The following is a 17994-nucleotide window of genomic DNA, read 5'->3' as shown; positions in this document are numbered from 1 at the left end:
AGATAACGCCTATTATTATAGAACTTGCAAATCATGATTAGGAAGCAAATATGTGTTATTATGGTTAAAACATAACCATTTTTGAGGGTTAGAAAGAGATTACATTGGATGATTGTTTTTTATGTTGATAACTTGAAAGCTATGTCCCAAGAAGAGAATGCAAAAACATTCATTGCTTAGGAAATAATGTTCCTAGAACTCCACCAACTCTTCTTAAGGTTAGGGCAATGGGCTGCTGACTACTTGTGATGCAGAAGTGTTAAAGGGAAAGCAGGAAACCCTGCAGACCTCAGCCATTAATCCATCTTCCCTACACAGAGTTTCTATTATGAATTGAGTCCTTTAAAGCGTTGGTTCTAACCTTCAATAGTCACATCTGTTGTATATTTTACCAACTTTTCTCCCATCATAGGAACTTTCTCATTTTTCCTGTAAGCAGTAGAGTGCTTGAACTCCTTTTGATGGTGAATTATTCACAGCAGGTCATGTTTTCTTCCTTATGCCATAGGGTGATAGCTGCAGCGTTCCTTACATAGGAACAAGCTAAAGCATCTATGACTCAGTGGGCCAAGCCCTAAGAAGGGGGTACCTGTGGGTGTGAAAACTCTTGCCTTTTAGTATCATAATCAAGGCCAAAATAATGCAGTGAAAGCAGACCCCTGGAGGAATTACCACTCAAATGCAGTGCCTTAACCCAAATGAGAGTTTTGGTATTATATATGCCATGAACTTTTGATTATTCAGGAATTTACCATTTCTGTGGGGCAGAAACAATCTGTGTGTGTAATTGAATTACAGACAAAGTAAAAGGCCTATTCTTTGGTTTTGATTTTAATAAATAAAAACTGTTCTCTGTAAGAACTTTGTACACACTGTTCTAATCCTTGATATTAACCACAGAGACGGGGTATACAGTGGACACTAATGAAGAGTTTTTCCCTTCCCTTTCATGTGTCTGTTTATCCTATACTATTCTACTTTATCTTATCTAACAATCCTATTCTCCATATGTAGGCAACCAATGTATTTGTCACCATAATATTTCTTCCTTTGTCTTGTTTTAGTTATAGTTTGCTTTTTATTCATCTAAACAAAATGTGAGAAATTCAGCATTTGATCAGTAAAAATGTTGGATGATATATTGATCTTTGAAGATTATTCTCTATTTTGCATAATCTGTGTACTTTTCCCCTAATAAACTATCTCTCAGTTTTGTTAAGTTTGCATTTAGTTTGCTCTTCTTTTCTTCTATTTAAGGTGTCAGCTTTAGTTATTGATATGGAAACTTCTTTTGTAATATAGGTGTTTAAAACTATATATTTGCTTTTAAGTGGTACTTTAGCTATAATCCATAAATCTTGTCATGCTGTGTTTTAGTTTTCCTTAGTTGAAAGTATTTTAATATTTCTCTTGTGATTTATTCTTTGATGCATTGGATATTTAGAAAAATTTTAAAAATTTCCAGATACCAGGGATTTTCCAAACTTCTTTCTTTTTTATTTTGATTTTAATTTTGTTTTGGTTTGACAACTGACTTTCTATAGTTTTCAGTTCTTTTAAACTAGGAAAAAGATGGTGAAATTCCCAGGTATAAATGCCACAACATCCCTACTGTTCTTACCAAAAGTAGAGTAGTTTTTCTGGCTTAAGCACCTAATCTGTTGTATAACTAGTCAATTTCCACACTCCTGAAATAGATAATTTTTGACACTATTGTCTAGTTTTATAATTGATTTAGAAGTCTGCCTTAAGACACTCTCCTTTCTATGTGCTAAGTCACTTCAGTTGTGTCTGACTCTGTGTGACTGTATGTACAGTAGCCCACTGGGCTCCTCTGTCCATGGAATTCTCCAGGCAAGAATACTGGAGTGGGTTGCCATTTCCTATGTGAGGGGATCTTCCTGACCCAGGGATGGAGCCCATGTCTCTTATGTCTCCTGCATTGGCAGGCAGGTTCTTTACCACTAGCGCCACCTGGGAATTCTCCTTTCTACAATGGCATACATTCTTAAACTATTGCGTGTGAAAAATATGGTGCATTTAGAACTAAACTTTGCACTCTCAATTTAAAATGCATCATGAGTTTACAGATGTGTTTGTACACAAAGTATTCAGGCTAAATTCATGGGGTTTGCATTAACAAGGTACTCTGTCTTAGCTCTTTTCTCTCTGAGGAGCCAGCCAGCAACCCAAGCTGGCTGATGGGAAAATTCTATTTAATGGTGTAGATAGTGTCAAAAAGACTCTATGGAAAATAATAGGGACTTTTTTTGGATTAGTGAGGAAAATGAGGTCTTAGATTATTCTGGCAGATAGATTTAAGAGAGGGATAGATGGTACTCCAAGAATATGAAGTCCTATTGCAGTATGGCAGGTGGAGGGGCCAGTGATGACAACATGTAATAACAGGCGGTCAAACTAAGTGTCCAATGCTTTGGATTCTTCTTTTGGCACTTTTACTTGATAACCATGATAATCTTTATGAGTTGCCTTTTCTAATCTGTAAAATAGGATTTTTTTTTATTTTTTTATCTCTGCCTGCTTCACGTGGCTGGGATAATTATGATACTGGAAATAGAGGTGAAAAACAAATCTAAGCACTCCACAGAGATAATAATATAGTGGTACATAGTAATGGTCATCCATAAGGACTTAAGTAGAAAATATTTGAAGAAAACTCATAGACTAGTAGATTGAGAGACTGAAAGATGGTAGTTGGAAAAATGATTTGAATAACATGATCTCATGGAGGTAGAATGTCAATAGTGTTGTTACTGTATCTATTTATAAAGCTTAATCTTATATTTTCTTAACTTCCAAACAATTTGAAATGATAGATATGAAGACTATATACTCCCTTTTACAGTAAGATAATAAATTGTGGTACCCAGTGTTTATTTGTTTAATTTAAAAATGAATTGAGCTCTAACTCTCATAGATAAAAATTTGCCTTATGATAATTTCTTTGATTTATTGTATTTTTATATGAATCTAAGTTCTCATTGACCTTTTAAAAATATCCATCATCTTAGGCTGCAGACCATCTATTAACTGACACTAAAATGATCTTTTAAAAATATGTTTATGCATATCACTTCTTTATCGCTTCATGAACCTTTCCTGGACAGTTGAGTAGGAGTTGTCAAGTACTTTTGAATTAATGTCACACAAGGATATGGTGGCATTATAATAAAATGTCATTTCATCTTAATTCCAGACTGATTTTTACTGAGATTTCCTGGGGAATCTCATTTAAATATCAGAATATGAATATATCTTCTAAAAGTCATGAATCTTAGGAAATTCTGAGATGACTATTTCCTGAGAAATTCATTTAAGGAAGCTTGTTTTCTGTCTTCCATTGTAAATGTGCTCTTAACATATATGGAGAGTAATAATCAGTATAATGCTATTTGAGCATCTTGAGGGTTTAGACTCTGAATCTGGAATATTTGTGAGCAAATTCTAATTTTACCATTCAGCGTCTCAGAATATTTATTTGTAAAATAAAGAAGATAACATTTATACCAACCTCATAAAATTTTTCTAAAGATTAAGCAGAATATAAAATTTTACTGTATTTAAATATTTTTTAAGTTCACTGACAATATTAATTGTTCAGAAAATAGTGTTTAAAGTTTAAAAATGTTTTAAAAAAGTCTTAAGAATATAAAGTCAAACTTAATTCTCTTCCCCTTCCTCTCTTTTTCTTATTTTGTTCTTAGTTCCCATTGAGAACAAAGTGTAAACTCTGTAAGTGATATTTTTGTCTGTTTGATTCATTCCTGAATCCATAGTACCTAAATCAGTGCCTTGACACAGGGTCAATACTTAATTGCTTTTGGAAGGAAAGAAGGAAAGAAGGGAGAAAAGAAAGAAGCTAGTCGGTTTTTAAACTTGCTATCTCAGGACCAGAAGATTTATCTTTAACTTTCATGTCTTTATCTTGTGTTTTTTTAAATTAGAAACTCAAAACTTTATTGTTATGTTATTTTCCATTTTGATATCTATGTGTTTGTTTACATTTTATCAACAGCAGGGTCTAATTTAACTTTATTTTTTAATTTAAGCAATCTAGTATTCATATCCAAAGTACTTCATCTAACTAACTCTTACAGCTGACAATTTCAATAATTACTCATGAATTGGTTTTTATATAACTTTTATTTTTGGAGAGGGAAAATTTTCATTTTTATTAATGTTTTCTCATCAACATTGAGTTTCTATTTTAATGCTATCAGATTTGCAAAATATTTACTATAAAAGTATACCTTCTTTGTACAGAAAAGAAAGACCCCAAAACAAATGGAACCAACCCCAAAAGTATATTTTTAAAGTAAATATTTTGTAAATTTGATAGCATTAAAATAGGAATTTGATGTTCATCAGAAAATATTATTAAAATTAGTGAAATAACAGGCCACAAATAAAAGGTATTTGTACCACTTAACGAACAAAAGATTAATTTCAGAATTAGTATATAACCCTAAAAGTCAATAAGCGAAAAACAAAAGAAAGTTTATGGAAGTCATGAGTAGACACTTTATATAGTAAATGTGAAAGGTCAATGAAATATTGCAGTGATACTCAGTTAATTGTATTTATATAAATTTTGAACATTAATGAAAGCATGTCAATATAAACACATTGAGCTGTTATATCTTCCATGAGTGCTTTTCTTCAAAGTAATCACTTTGATCAAAAATAACTCTAACAATTCTTCTTTTAAAAATCCCTTTAGACCTGTTTACTAATTAGAAAGGAAATTCAGCCTTGTTGCTTTATACTGAGGACAGTGTTATTTGGTCTGGTATCTCTGCTTGCTTCTCTAGTCCCTCTGTCAGGTCTGTTTGTTTCACTTCCTTGGTTCTTGTCTTATTACAGCAAAGATTTGCAATGGTGGACTGAAGGGTTTAAACCAGCAGGGAAGTTACAGCTCAGTTGCAGCTCACACAGGCAGAACTTTTGTTAAACAGACCCCACCAAGACATGGGAGCAGGCCAACCCTGAAGGACTCATAAAGATCTCTCTTGGCCTCCTTTTTCATACTTCAAACCTCATTCTCTTGGTTGTGCACTGTGTAAAATGGGACTTGTACCCATCACCACTCAGGAAAGGGAATGCAAATGGGCATATGTATGGTGACTGACAGTTGTGAGTTATGTAACAGCAGGCTCTGTTGTGCAAGTCTTCCCAAAATTCAGTCTGTTATAATCAGATGTTTTTATGTATAGAATATTTATGAACCCTTAATGGGCTCCTAGCTTACTTGAGGAAGCATCCGTAGTTAGTTTGTATCTACTGTGTGCCTAGGGCCCACATGCAATAGTTGGAAAAGTCTCTGTGGGTTTTTTTTTTTTTTTTTTTTTTTTTTTGTAGCATTATCTGTGAGCTCTCCTGGGTGTGTCTGGGATGGGTTTTAAAGATCAGCTTTGCAATCCTTTTCTGCTAGGCCACTCCTTGTTGCTCATGCCTAACATGAGTTGATGTTCATTGACGAAAACAACCAGTCCCATTGCTTTCATGTTTTTAAATCCTGAAACAAAATATAATGCTTCTATTAGTGAATATTTTTCTACTAGCTTGTTTTCATGTATATCTGATGGTAATCAATAATGTCTGCAAAGGAAAACTCAACTTTAATTTTATGCTAATGGCTTTCTGCCTATAACTAATTCTTTATCCATTTGAGGGACAAGATACTAGAATAGATAATAGCTTTTGTCATTGTTTTGGCATGTACATGATTACTTAACCTCTGCTAATAGCACAATACTAACAGCATAAAGAATATCAAATATCATAATAATTGAAATAGGTGATGCTTATATAAAGCATTAAATGGACTCACTGTAAAGTTCAGAAATTGAACTTGTTGCATGACACTGAAATGCTGAAATACCAAAGGAAATACCTTGGAGGACATTATTCCTTTTAAAAATTTATTTATATATATGTGTGTGTGTGTTTATATTATTTCTTTTTGGATAAAATGTCTGACATTGATATTATTTTAATAAAAAGATAAGTAGGAGATACTATAGTAATTTACAGAAAATAAAGACTAAAATTTGCCATTTAAGTAAACTTTAATGTTATTGTTTATTCCTTCATAATATTTTTAAAGTCTGAATTTCTCTAAATTACTATAATCACATTCTGTGTGTGCTGTGCTGTGCTAAGTCATTTCAGCCATGTCCTACGCTTTGCAACCCGATGGACTGTAGCCCGTAGGCTCCTCTCTCTGTGGGACTGATTCTGCAGACAAGAATACTGGAGTAGATTGTCCTGCCCTTTTCCCTTCGTCCCAACCCAGGGATCAAACCCACATCTCTTCTGTCTTCTGCATTGACAAGTGGGTTCTTTACCACTAGCGCCACCTGAGAAGCCCCTAAACACTATCTATTTGTTCATAAATACACAGATCATGTATATTTTTGGGGTTTGCGTGTATATGTCTAATAGAGTAGCAAGATATATTAAGGTCTTCCTCCAATATTTTCCCACAATAGTTCTAGTAATAAAAGTGATTGAACATATCCCAGGATCTTAGCTAAAAGTTTCCAAAATTTCTTGGAAACCTCAGAATTTATTTTAAAACCCTGTGTGTTCATTTAATTAGGAAAATATTTAAGCTCCATACCTATCAAATTCATTCAGTTTTCCCACTGAACATTAGAGTAAATTAGATGGTGAAGGAAGACAAATCACATGTGAATTGAATTTTGTTTTTATATGTGGTTCTGCTGCTATGGACAGAGAAGCCTGGAGGGCTACAGCCCATGGGATTGCAAAGAGTCAGACATGACTTTGTGACTAGCAGCTATACCCTAACCTTTGTTGGAAAAATACATTTGACAAACAATAAGAAATACATATATACTCAAATAGTGCTACACCTATAACTATAAAGTGTATATTTTTTCTCATCATCTAATTAATTTTTTTTTACAGAAATGTTTAAGTGTTCAGTAAATCGGAGGAAAAAAATATGGAGTTTTAGCAACTGAAGCGCAAATTAAGGTAATTATTAGATTATTGCTACCAATCATGATTGTTAGTAATTTCAAAGTATATTTAATATATTTGAGTTAGTGTATGCTTTTATGTGTTTCACTGAAAATTGAACATATTGTTTGATGGGCTACTGAAATGCAATGTTACATAGTTTTGGAAAATAAATTGACATTGCTTGTGAATATGTAAATAATATACTACAAAGTACTTGTTGTTGCGAGGAATTGTACTCTAAATATTTGAACACTAAATGGGCTAATAAAAATAATTTCAGCAGTGTTCTACTTTTGAAAAGCATATGGCTATCTTACACTCCTAAGGAATATTGGATAACTATACAGATTTTTTTAAAAAATTAGTGCATATATATGACAATTCATTAAAGTCACTTTTGCTTAATCCATTCTATTTGCTCTCAATTACCTATCCATGATGGTGAAAATGAATATTAGGAAATAAAATGTATGCATCTTATAGACCAGACTATTTAATGTAAAACACATTCTTTTCAAAAGTAAAGTTTTTATTTATCATAAATATATGTATGCAGTACAACATAAGAGACTGTAAGGAGTATGACAGTAGGCCAGTACATGTAGTTTGTTTTGCAGCAAATCATTTGAAAACAAAATAATTACTCAATGGAATTTCCTTTCTTCTTGAAGTTAGTAAAGTTAAATTCCTTAAAGTGATTTAGAAATTTCTAAAATGTACACTATTATAAACATGCAGCTTGAAAGTAGAAATATTAACTTTATTTTCTCTATATTAAAATCATATTAATTTAATTTTGAATTGAGGATATAATTGTTATGTATTATAAATCATTACAAGCCTGTTTTCAAAGATTCTGTATTTTTCTTTTTACTCTAAGAAGATTATTGAGTGACTTAAGACTATGAAAGCATTGCAGACACCTTTGTAGATACTAAATTTTCCCCTTGATTTTCTTTCTTTTAGATATTTTGTTGCAATTTCTTTGTCACTGTTCTCTTCTGCTCACTCCTTTACAAAGCAAGCAAATAACATTATCCCTCTTTTCCAGAATAGATGTGATTGAATCTACTAGCTTATCTATACATTGCAATATAAATTTCACAGAAGTTCTTTTATTGACTTGAGTAAAGTGGTTTTTCTGGCACTTAGTGAAAGAAATAAATTTTAAAACAGTCTGAATCATTTTTTAAAAAATTAAGCCAATCTAAACTTGTATGTGCTTGCTATAGAGAAGTTAAGGCTAATGAGAAAGACATGAAGCCCTATAGAAGTGATTATATATATTTTAAGAGGATCAGTAGCAAGCTGCTAAGGAAACGGCCATGAGAGAGCTTACTTTTGCTGGAGGCCCTTGAAACCTTCATGCATGCTGTGAAATTCACTGAGAGAGGTTGCTGATAGAGAGAAAGGGAGGCCATGTGGCTGGTCATCCATTCCAGATCAACACAATACCTTGTGAAGGGGTGCATAAAGGAGAAAGGGATGGCCATTGAAGGACTGAGGGAGTACACATGTGATGGTACAATGTTAAGAGATGAGTCTGGAAAAGTAGATTTGGAGCAGCTCATGTAACATATCTTGTTTACCAGACGAAAGCTTAATTTTCCATCTTAGCTGTCTCTAGAGTGCTTAAGTATCCATAAGGTTGTGAGAAAAAAAATTTCAAATCTCTCCTGACGCCTATTTTCATTAAGAAACATAAGAAACAACAAAAACCTTATAATATTTAATATCACGATTGCTACTGGCCCCCAAATATGAAATTTCTGGAAAATGTTTGAAATTTTTACAGTATTAAATGGTAGACAGTATTTGCTTCCTGGTTTTTTAATTGACATAAAATACATATACCATACATTCACCCTTTTAAAGTGTATAATTCTGTGATTTTTAGTGTATTTGCAGAGCTGTGTACCTGTCACCACTATCTAACCTAGAAACATTTTCTCATTCCTCAAAGAAATATTGTACCCATAAGCAGTTACTCCCCATTCCTTCCTCATCACATCTGCAGGCAGTCATTAACTTATCTTCTGCTGCTATGGATTTACCATATAAATGGAATCATACAATATTTTTGTATCTGCTCTTTTCACTTAACATACTGTTTTCAAGTTTCAACTCTTGTGTGAATTAGGACAATTATTTTATGCATGGATAATAGTAATAAAATCACACTTTGTTTATCTGTTTATCAGTTGCTGAACCTTGGGTTCTTTAACACTTTATGGCTATTCTCAATAATGATGCTGTGAACATATATGTCCGAGTTTTTGCATAGACATGTGTATTACTTTCTCTTGGATGGATAGGTGGGGTGGAATGGTAACTATGTTTTACCTTTTGAGGAACTTCCAAATTGCTTTCCAAAGCAATTGGAAGGATTTTACATTCCCACCAAAATTATGTGTGTTCTAATTTCATCATATTCTTGCCAAAAGTTTTTATTGTCATTTTGATTACAGCCATTCTAATGGATATCAAGTGGTATCTCATTGAATTTTGATGGCAATTGTATTTTTAAGAGTATTTTAGTATACTGATGTTACAAGTGTTTTGATAAGTGTGTTAAATAGAATCATTGTCTATTTGCAACTAGATTCAACTAGATAAATATTTAGACAAAAGTCTTTACAAACGTAAAAGTGAAAGTCGCTCAGTCATGTCTAACTCTTTGCAACTCCATGAGCTATAGAGTCCATGAAATTCTCCAGGCAAGAATATTGGAGTGGGTAGCCTTTCCCTTCTCTAGGGGATCTTCCCAACCCATGGATCAAACCCAGGTCTCCTGGATTGTAAATGAATTCTTTACCAGCTGAACCATAATGGGAGCCCAAGAATACTGGAGTGGGTCGCCTATTCCTTCTCCAGTGGATCTTCCCGACCCAGAAATCGAACCGGGGTCTCCTGCATTGCAGGTGATTCTTTACCATCTGAGCCATCAGGGAATTTTGAGTTAAACTTACAAAATAAAGGTTATTTGAATAATCCTGTGCATAAGTCAACAACAAATGGTATAGCTGGCGTTTTCTCTATTTTTATTAAAGGATGTTTTCAGATTCATTATATTATAAACATTGATAATCTCCTTAAATTTATTCAGGGTGTCAAAAACAACATAATCTCTTATATATGATTAAACTTGCCCTAAGAGCGTATTTGCCATGAGGTATAGGTTAGTGACAGTACACAGCATCATTAATACCAAAATTTTAATAATATATGGAACACAGCTGCACCCCTTTCTGGGTTTTTCAGCAATATTTGAAGTCATGCTCAATCTAGTCATTTACAAATTTTCACTAAATTTATGATAAATGTTTAGAAGTTGTATTTGAGATTTTCCGCAGAGAAGGAATGAAATCATTGGAGAAACCATAGTTCTTCCTGCTGTGGTAAAGATGGTTGAAATCACACAAGACAAATTACATGGCAACAAATAAAATTATGTTACTTTATCACTAGCTATTCTTAGAAAATTACATGAGAAACATTGCTTTAACCAGAAAAAAAAAGTAGTGTTAGAACAAATTATGTAGTATGAGAGATTTGTTTTGCCTTTGGACAAAACCTGTTTTTCCAATATCAATCAGTTTATGATATTTGCTAGATTGCTTTTTAAATTCATGTTTATTGATATATAATTATGTATATTCAACACACTATTTTTAATTTGCAATTATATTTTGATGCATTAAGTTGTGTTAGAATGCACCACCAAAATCAAGATGTAGACTGTATCCTTCAACACAAGTTCTCTTGTGCCTGTTTGTAGTCATTCCCTCCTGCCAGTATCAGTCCTGGGTGTTTCTAGATTCTTCCTTAATAATGAAATATGGCAAAAGAAAAACAATAACCCCTGAGAGGAAACTGACTGAAGAAGTAGCTGACTAAAGTTTTGAAGAAGGATTCTATATATGACCTTCAAGGTGTTACTTTTCTTCTCTCTGCTTCAATTTCTTTGCTAGACATACGGAGTTAACAACATCATCTACCGCATATCATTTAGGGTAGAGCTAGGTATATTTAAGCACTTCTGGACACTCATGTTTTTAAAATGAACTATAATTTTTTGAATCTTGTACAAAAGATTTATTGGAGTATATTTTCCACTGTAAATGCCTTCTTAGTATCGATTCGGTCAGAAAGAATCAAATCACATTTTTCAAAATAATACAAGTATTTCAGAAGCATCATGCTCACACAAGTTTTGGTTAATGGTTCCATTCTTCCAATTCCTTAGGCACAGATGCTTAGAGGGAATCTTGAATTTTCTTTCAAATGCATTGCATATTCATCAGCATCTTTTGTTGGGCTGCTGAGTACCTTGTCTGCTACATCCAAATCACAATCCACTTGACTGGAGATTGCAGCAGTCTCCTATTTTTCTTGCTCCAGTATTTTCTCTCTTGTTCTGCCTTTAACCTTATCTGAACTCCAGCTGCCCTGACACCATTTTCATTCACTGACCACAGGAGCCCTCTCTACCAAGAAGTCTTAGCACCTTCTACCAATCACACTCTCCCAAGATACTCCCAGGGCTTACTTCCTAGGCTTCAGATACTCTCTTCTCATGGCAGCCTTCCTTGAACAAACTATTTAATATTGAAACTGTCTGGGGGCATACCCCACCCTCCTCTCTTGCTTTCTTTTTCTCCAGATCATATAATACCACATTACACACAATTCTGTTTATTGTCTCATCCTGTTAGTCAATATATTTGAAATATTTCCTCTTTATAGCATCCTTTTAAGTTTTACTTTAATGTGTCTTTTATATTGTACCACTGGCCTTGCTCATGACTTTGGATATTAAAAAGTTAATTCTGGAGGCAAGCCGTGTGGGGGATTGTGTGACTTGAGGCAGGAGAATTATCTGGGAAATATTTGCAATATGTAAGAGATAATAAAGATTTGATTTAAGGTGACAACACTGGGGATTGAGTAGTAGAAATGCATTTGAGATGCTGTATTTAAAGAAAATTGACAAGTAATAATGACTGATTATATTTGATTAGTGAGAGTTGAAGTCTCAGTGAGACAAATCTCAAGAAGCTTGAAACTGATGTCTCCATGGATGGTGGCACCATTTACTGAGCTTTAGGGAGCAGGGTTCTAGAGACCATGTGTGTTTTTTACAAAAAAAGCAATTTTCTTCCTAGGAATAATAGAGCTTTTTTTTTTTTTTTTTTTTTTTTGCAGAAATTATTTCCAAAGCTTGATGTTAACTTTTATACCTAGGTAGGAATGATCTCTGGAAATAGAACACTTTAAACTGAAGGTCATTTCATTAATTGTCTCAAATTCTTCACCCATTTGTTTATAGAAATTAAGAAAAAAATGTGTTGGTATGCTCTGAAATTACATTTTCTAATTAATTTCAAAACCACAGTCAGAAAGTGTAAGATGTATAAACTGGCCATGGGCAGAGTAAAAACACATTAATTATTCAGACAGTCATCCTTGCTTATTCCATTCTTGGAGATATAGTGGCTGTCAGAATCTGTCAGCTGTATAGTTAGTACCCTTCAGAATTTGCATGCATAAATGGTGACCTTTGGAAATTTGCATAAAGATAAGTCTGGCATTGGAATGATAGCTGCCAGTCAATGTTGCAAGGCGAAAGTTGTCAGCCACCATTTAAACAACAAAGTGGGCAATGAAGCAGGAATAACAAATGGAGTATATACAAAAATAGCAATAATACTTATTTGACCAAAACAAAAATATAACTTGTTTTTAATTAGAGTTTTATTAAGTTAAAAAAGTTATAACTGCAACATTTTTATTCAAAATCTTGTTTTAGAATATCAGATTTAAAAATGTAGTCATTTAATATGTTTACTAGATTTTGTATTGTAAAATCCGTGTATAATTATTATAGACAATTTAGAAATATTGCAAAGAAAGTTAATAATTATCCATAGCCTCACACTCAGAGAAAGTCATAGTTAATGTTTTAGTGTAAATTCTTATTTATCCTTTTAAGCAGATAAATATACATATGCATATTTATTTATTTAAATAAATAAGGATATTCATAGCCTCATAAATGGGCAAGTACTTTCTTACTGTCATTATACATTATTTTATTCATCATAAATATGACTGAGATAAACATGTATAAACCCTTTGATACATAGTGATTATTTTTTTAATAGATTTTTAGTGGTGGAATTCTTTGATTTAATTTATAACTCTTTTTAAAACTTTTGATGTATATTAAAATTTAGTTATAGAAAGTCAATTTATCGAAATACCTTCTCCCTTTAATCATTTTCAGATGTTATATTTTATATGTCTGATAAAAGACTGCCATTTAGGGAATATTGCACTAAAATCAAACCTATGTTGGGCATAAAATCATTTTCAATTCAAAGTATCTTTTATTATTGTTACTAATTTCAATTTATATGTTTCTTTGTATGCATGTCACTTACTACATAACACACTCATCACTCTAAACCTGAAACATTAATATTTCAGAACAGTGCTGAATACCTAAACCAAAAGTAAAAAAAATAATGAGAAACAAAGTTTAAAAACTTTGAACATTTAAAATAATTATATATAGATCATGTGATTTATAGAATTTATAGAATATGGAGATTTGTCCCACTGAGACTTCAACTCTCACTAATCAAATACAATCAGTCACTAAGACTGGTCAGTTTTATCCTTTAAATACAGAGTCTTAAATGCAGAACTGTCACAAAGTCCCCAGTGTTGTCGCCTTAGACACTAAATCTTTTTTATCCCTTACGGGATATTGCAAGTATTTCCCAGATAATTCTCCTGCCTCGGGTCACACAATCCCCTACACTGCCTGCCTGATTTATGGCCTTGAAAATATTGTGATGGTTCAAAAAAGACTGGTCATTTCTGCCTGAATTGGAGATATTATGTGGAGTATAGAGAGGACTGCTCTAGAATGTAAATATTTATAAGTTGGAAGGAATGGAATTTTTGTTTTGTGCCACAGCACAAAACTAAAAATAGTTTATTACTGATGATTTTATTTTTTGCAGAAAAAGGATTTTTAAATAATTTTTAAATTGTGTATATACATTTAAAATGTTTTCCTAAATACAAGTATTTCAAATTGTGAAGTAATTTGAAAATACTGGAGGAATTTTATCAAATGTGTATACCCATGAAACTGTGGCTGTTATTTGTCTGTCTTTATATCTATCTATATATCTGACCATGTATTTATGCTAATAGTGTTTGTTTTGTTTATTACATTCTATTCTGAGATTTAAGACTTGTATAGAACTATGTTTTTATCACCGTAAGTAGGATACAAAGTAGTTATAGCACCTAAAAGTTTCTCCTTGCTGCCCATTTTTAGTCATTTTCTGCCTGTGTGTCTAATCCGTAGCAAACACTATTCTGTTCTTCATTCCTACATTTTTAGGTTTTTTAGAATACCATATAAACGAATCATACAATAAGCAGGCTTTCGAAACTGACTGCTTTCACTCATCATAATGCCTTTGAGATTCATCCTTGTTTTTGAGTACATCAACAATTCATATGTTCTTTATTGCTGGCAGTATTCCAATCTATAGATGACTCACAGTTCATTTATCCATCTGTTCCCTTGTTGAAGACATTTGCGTTGTTCGTAGTTTTTGGTGAAATTAAAGTTCCTGTAAAAATTCATATGGGTGTGTGTGCATAAATTTCATTTCTCTAGTATAAATACCTGAGAATTGCAGTGTTGTGTCATGGTAAGTGTGTATATTCTTTTTGTTGTTGTTTCTGTTGTGTATTTCAGGCTTATTTTCTTCCTGTTGCTATTTTATTTGTATCTTATGTGACATTGTTGTTATATAAATTGGTGCTATGCAAAGATTTTAATCTTCAAGTGCTAAGTTAAGCTGTTACTTTTTTAATGCTAACTTCAAGACCTGCTTTTATTTATCTCTGAATTTAAATAGAAAAAATTATGTCATCCAAGTGGAAAATGCTGCTTTCATGATATTTCCTTCCATAATATTTTTCACTTTTCTTTGGGAATATGTCTTGTTTCCTTTAAATTGATCCCCAAACAATTAATCATAGGAACTGCAGTTTAACTGTTTATCCACTAGGTACAATATTAGCTTGTATTCTAATTAAGCAAATTAGTTTTATTCTAACTAAAGCACTTTTTACATAGAAAAGATCCTCACTGGAAAAAAAAGCCACAATATATTCTAACAAATTTGGTCATTTAGCATCCAAGACTTAAGAAGTGAAAATTTACAAAAACCACATATAAAAGTTTAGAAATACTAAAAACTAAATGTTAATCTGTTTATCAAGTATGAGGCATGAATAGAAATTGAAAGTCATCATAAAAAAATCTTGTAAATGTAGCAGTCTATTATATTTCATAGTAAAGTTTCCATATGTACCTAAGAGTTTCTGAATTATACATATTTTAGAAATGTGGTTCCCATTAGGAACACCTCTGAGTCAGGTTCTGTTCCCTCTAGGCTTGGTCTTGCCATTAACTTGCTATGAGACCCAGGGCACACCATATAATCTCTCTGGATTATAGTATTCTCCTTTGTCCAATTAGTGAGGGTAGTGCTAGATTATCCATAAAGGACCTTCTTGCTCTTAAAAAAAAATAGGATGCTGCAATTCTGTAGTGATCTTGGGTCATTGAGAAGAAAAAGTTAGTTTGTGTGTGTTTAATATACTTTGTCACAAGGCAAGGATATATACAGTATGTTGTAAAAGACTTAAAAATATGTATAACTTTGAAAAACAGTTTTGGTACTTGGAAGAAATCCACGAATCATTCTAGGAACCTTGATTATTATCAAGTCATTAATTTTCTTACTATTTTTCAAAAGTTAAGTAATTTAAAAAATTCTAGAATTTGTTTTATATTAAGTATTTACTTGAGTAAATATAAACTGATAACCCTTTTTTTAGTACTATAGAGCTTTATTGAAAATAGCATTTTATCATTTTTTCCAGAATTCCTATCAGTACAAATTATTGAATTAGTTCAGTTCAGTTCAGTTCAGTTCAGTTGCTCAGTTGTGTCCGACTCTTTGTGACCCCATGAATCACAGCATGCCAGGCCTCCCTGTCCATCACCAATTCCCAGAGTTTACTCAGACTTACCTCTCCTTATTATGAAACATAGACTTCATAATGATTTCTCAATTTTTTTCAGAGTAAATATGAGTTGGTTTTTTTTCTTTTTAATAGAATTTTCATTTATATAATCACAAGGAAAGGGGACAGATTAAAAACATCATCTTTGGTTACATTTACTTAATGCTGGGTAACTACTGCCTCATTAAGTAATATTTTTCAAATGCTGAAGAATGTCATTGTGAATCTTGAAGAGGAATAAAGGTTAAAACATTAAATTTGTTTTTAAAAAATGATTTAGTGGGTATTATATTAATATCTGGGATACTTAAAACCTCTGGTATGGTCTAGAGGGATTGTGTTGTCCTTGTCCTGACACAGAGAAAATCACAACTCTAGCAGGGGATAAAGGATCATGTAAAACTAGCTACATTATAATGTCCTAAATACTATAATAGAAACATGAGAAAAAGGACGTAATTAATTCTGAATAAAAGGCCTTAGGAAAGTTTTGCAAATTACTAGCGTATGGGAAGGATTTTACTTCCTGAGAGCAGAGAATGGAGATTCTAAAAGAACAGATATTCCTTAGAAAATACTGTATTCATTAGAAAATAGTGAATATTCTATTTGAGGGAATATAATTTTCCTCAGTGATGGAGTATTAGGTAAAGATACCTGAGGAAATTTAAGGATAATAAGAGATCCTTTTGATATGATTATATATTAAGTAGAGAACTAATTTTATACCAATATTGTATTTTTTTTTTTTAAGAACAACATCTCTTGGAAGTGTGAGAGTTGCATTAAAGGTGGGATATGACCATCAGATAAGAAACATGAACTAGAGGGGTAGAACTGATAGCTACTGTCTTCTGTAAGCTGGTCGGAAACACTAGTGTTTTCAGCATTGATGAATTCCAAGTGCTTAACTTCCTCCCGTGTATTTTTATATAAACCTTTGACATATATACCTTTAGAACAAACTTAGTTGAGGAGGACTACAGTTTTTCTTCTTTAAAGCATTATAAATTTTACACATAAATAAAAATTTCTTTCATATCTTCCCAATTCATCTCATGTACATTATATACATTTTGTTTTTGAGTTCTAAAATGTGTTAGTGGAGGAGAATTTAATTCTTTAAGAAAAAAGAATAAAGAAATTGAATTTCTTGGTTTGGCTTAGTGTTGCCTTCAATGTTCTGAGAACAATAATGCAATTAGATAAAATGTTTATCCACAAAATTTAATTCCTGGGGAGTAGCTTCTCAAATTGCCTCTTACAAGTGTAATGGAAGCAAGCAGTTGTTTGCTGGCTTTGTTGCCAAAAATTGTGAATGGCTAGATTTTTATAAAACGTGGTGGTAATGCATATATAATCATGTAAACTCTCCATTGTCAATTTGAATGAAGAAACTGAGTTTTGTAGACAAACAGTTATATTGTCTCAGTGTTCTCAGCCATGAGTGAAGAAATCTTTGAATGTTATTAATTATTCCACAAATGAAGTTCTTAATAGAGTTCTTTTTCATTTCAATTTAATTTCATCCCTGATTAAATACACTGAATTAGTACTATTTTGGATTGTTATTTTATGGATAATCTAGTGATAAGTAGTTGAAAATAAAAGTTTGATATTTATTCTAGGAATATGTAAATATTCAAAGAAAACAAATGCTTCTTATCATTATACCTCTATCAATAAATATTGTAGCAGTTATTACCTCCCATTAGCAGCTAATGATAACATAACTGAATATATTTTAATTGGCATGAACTTCCATATAATGACAAGGAATAAATTTGATATAAAACAATTTGGAAAACATTGATATGGAGGGGAATAGCCCAACTGTTCGTTTAGAAAGGGTGACAGTGA

General features: G+C 32.2%; 1 protein-coding gene across 5 annotated transcripts in view; it reads left to right on the top strand.

Moving 5' to 3' along the window:
- ADGRL3 (adhesion G protein-coupled receptor L3) overlaps positions 1–17994 on the top strand; it is a 938528-nt gene that overhangs the window by 203426 nt on the left and 717108 nt on the right. For all 5 annotated transcript variants that reach the window (XM_065913896.1, XM_065913892.1, XM_065913894.1 and 2 more), the window contains exon 2: positions 6955–7023. The gene's annotated coding sequence lies outside the window, so the exon portion shown is untranslated. The remainder of the gene's footprint in view (positions 1–6954; positions 7024–17994) is intronic.

This window comes from Muntiacus reevesi, chromosome 22 (genome assembly GCF_963930625.1).
Source record: "Muntiacus reevesi chromosome 22, mMunRee1.1, whole genome shotgun sequence".
In the NCBI taxonomy this organism is placed as follows: Eukaryota; Metazoa; Chordata; class Mammalia; order Artiodactyla; family Cervidae; genus Muntiacus; species Muntiacus reevesi.
Note: the sequence above shows the minus strand (reverse complement) of the source record. Positions and strands in the feature narration are given on the sequence as shown.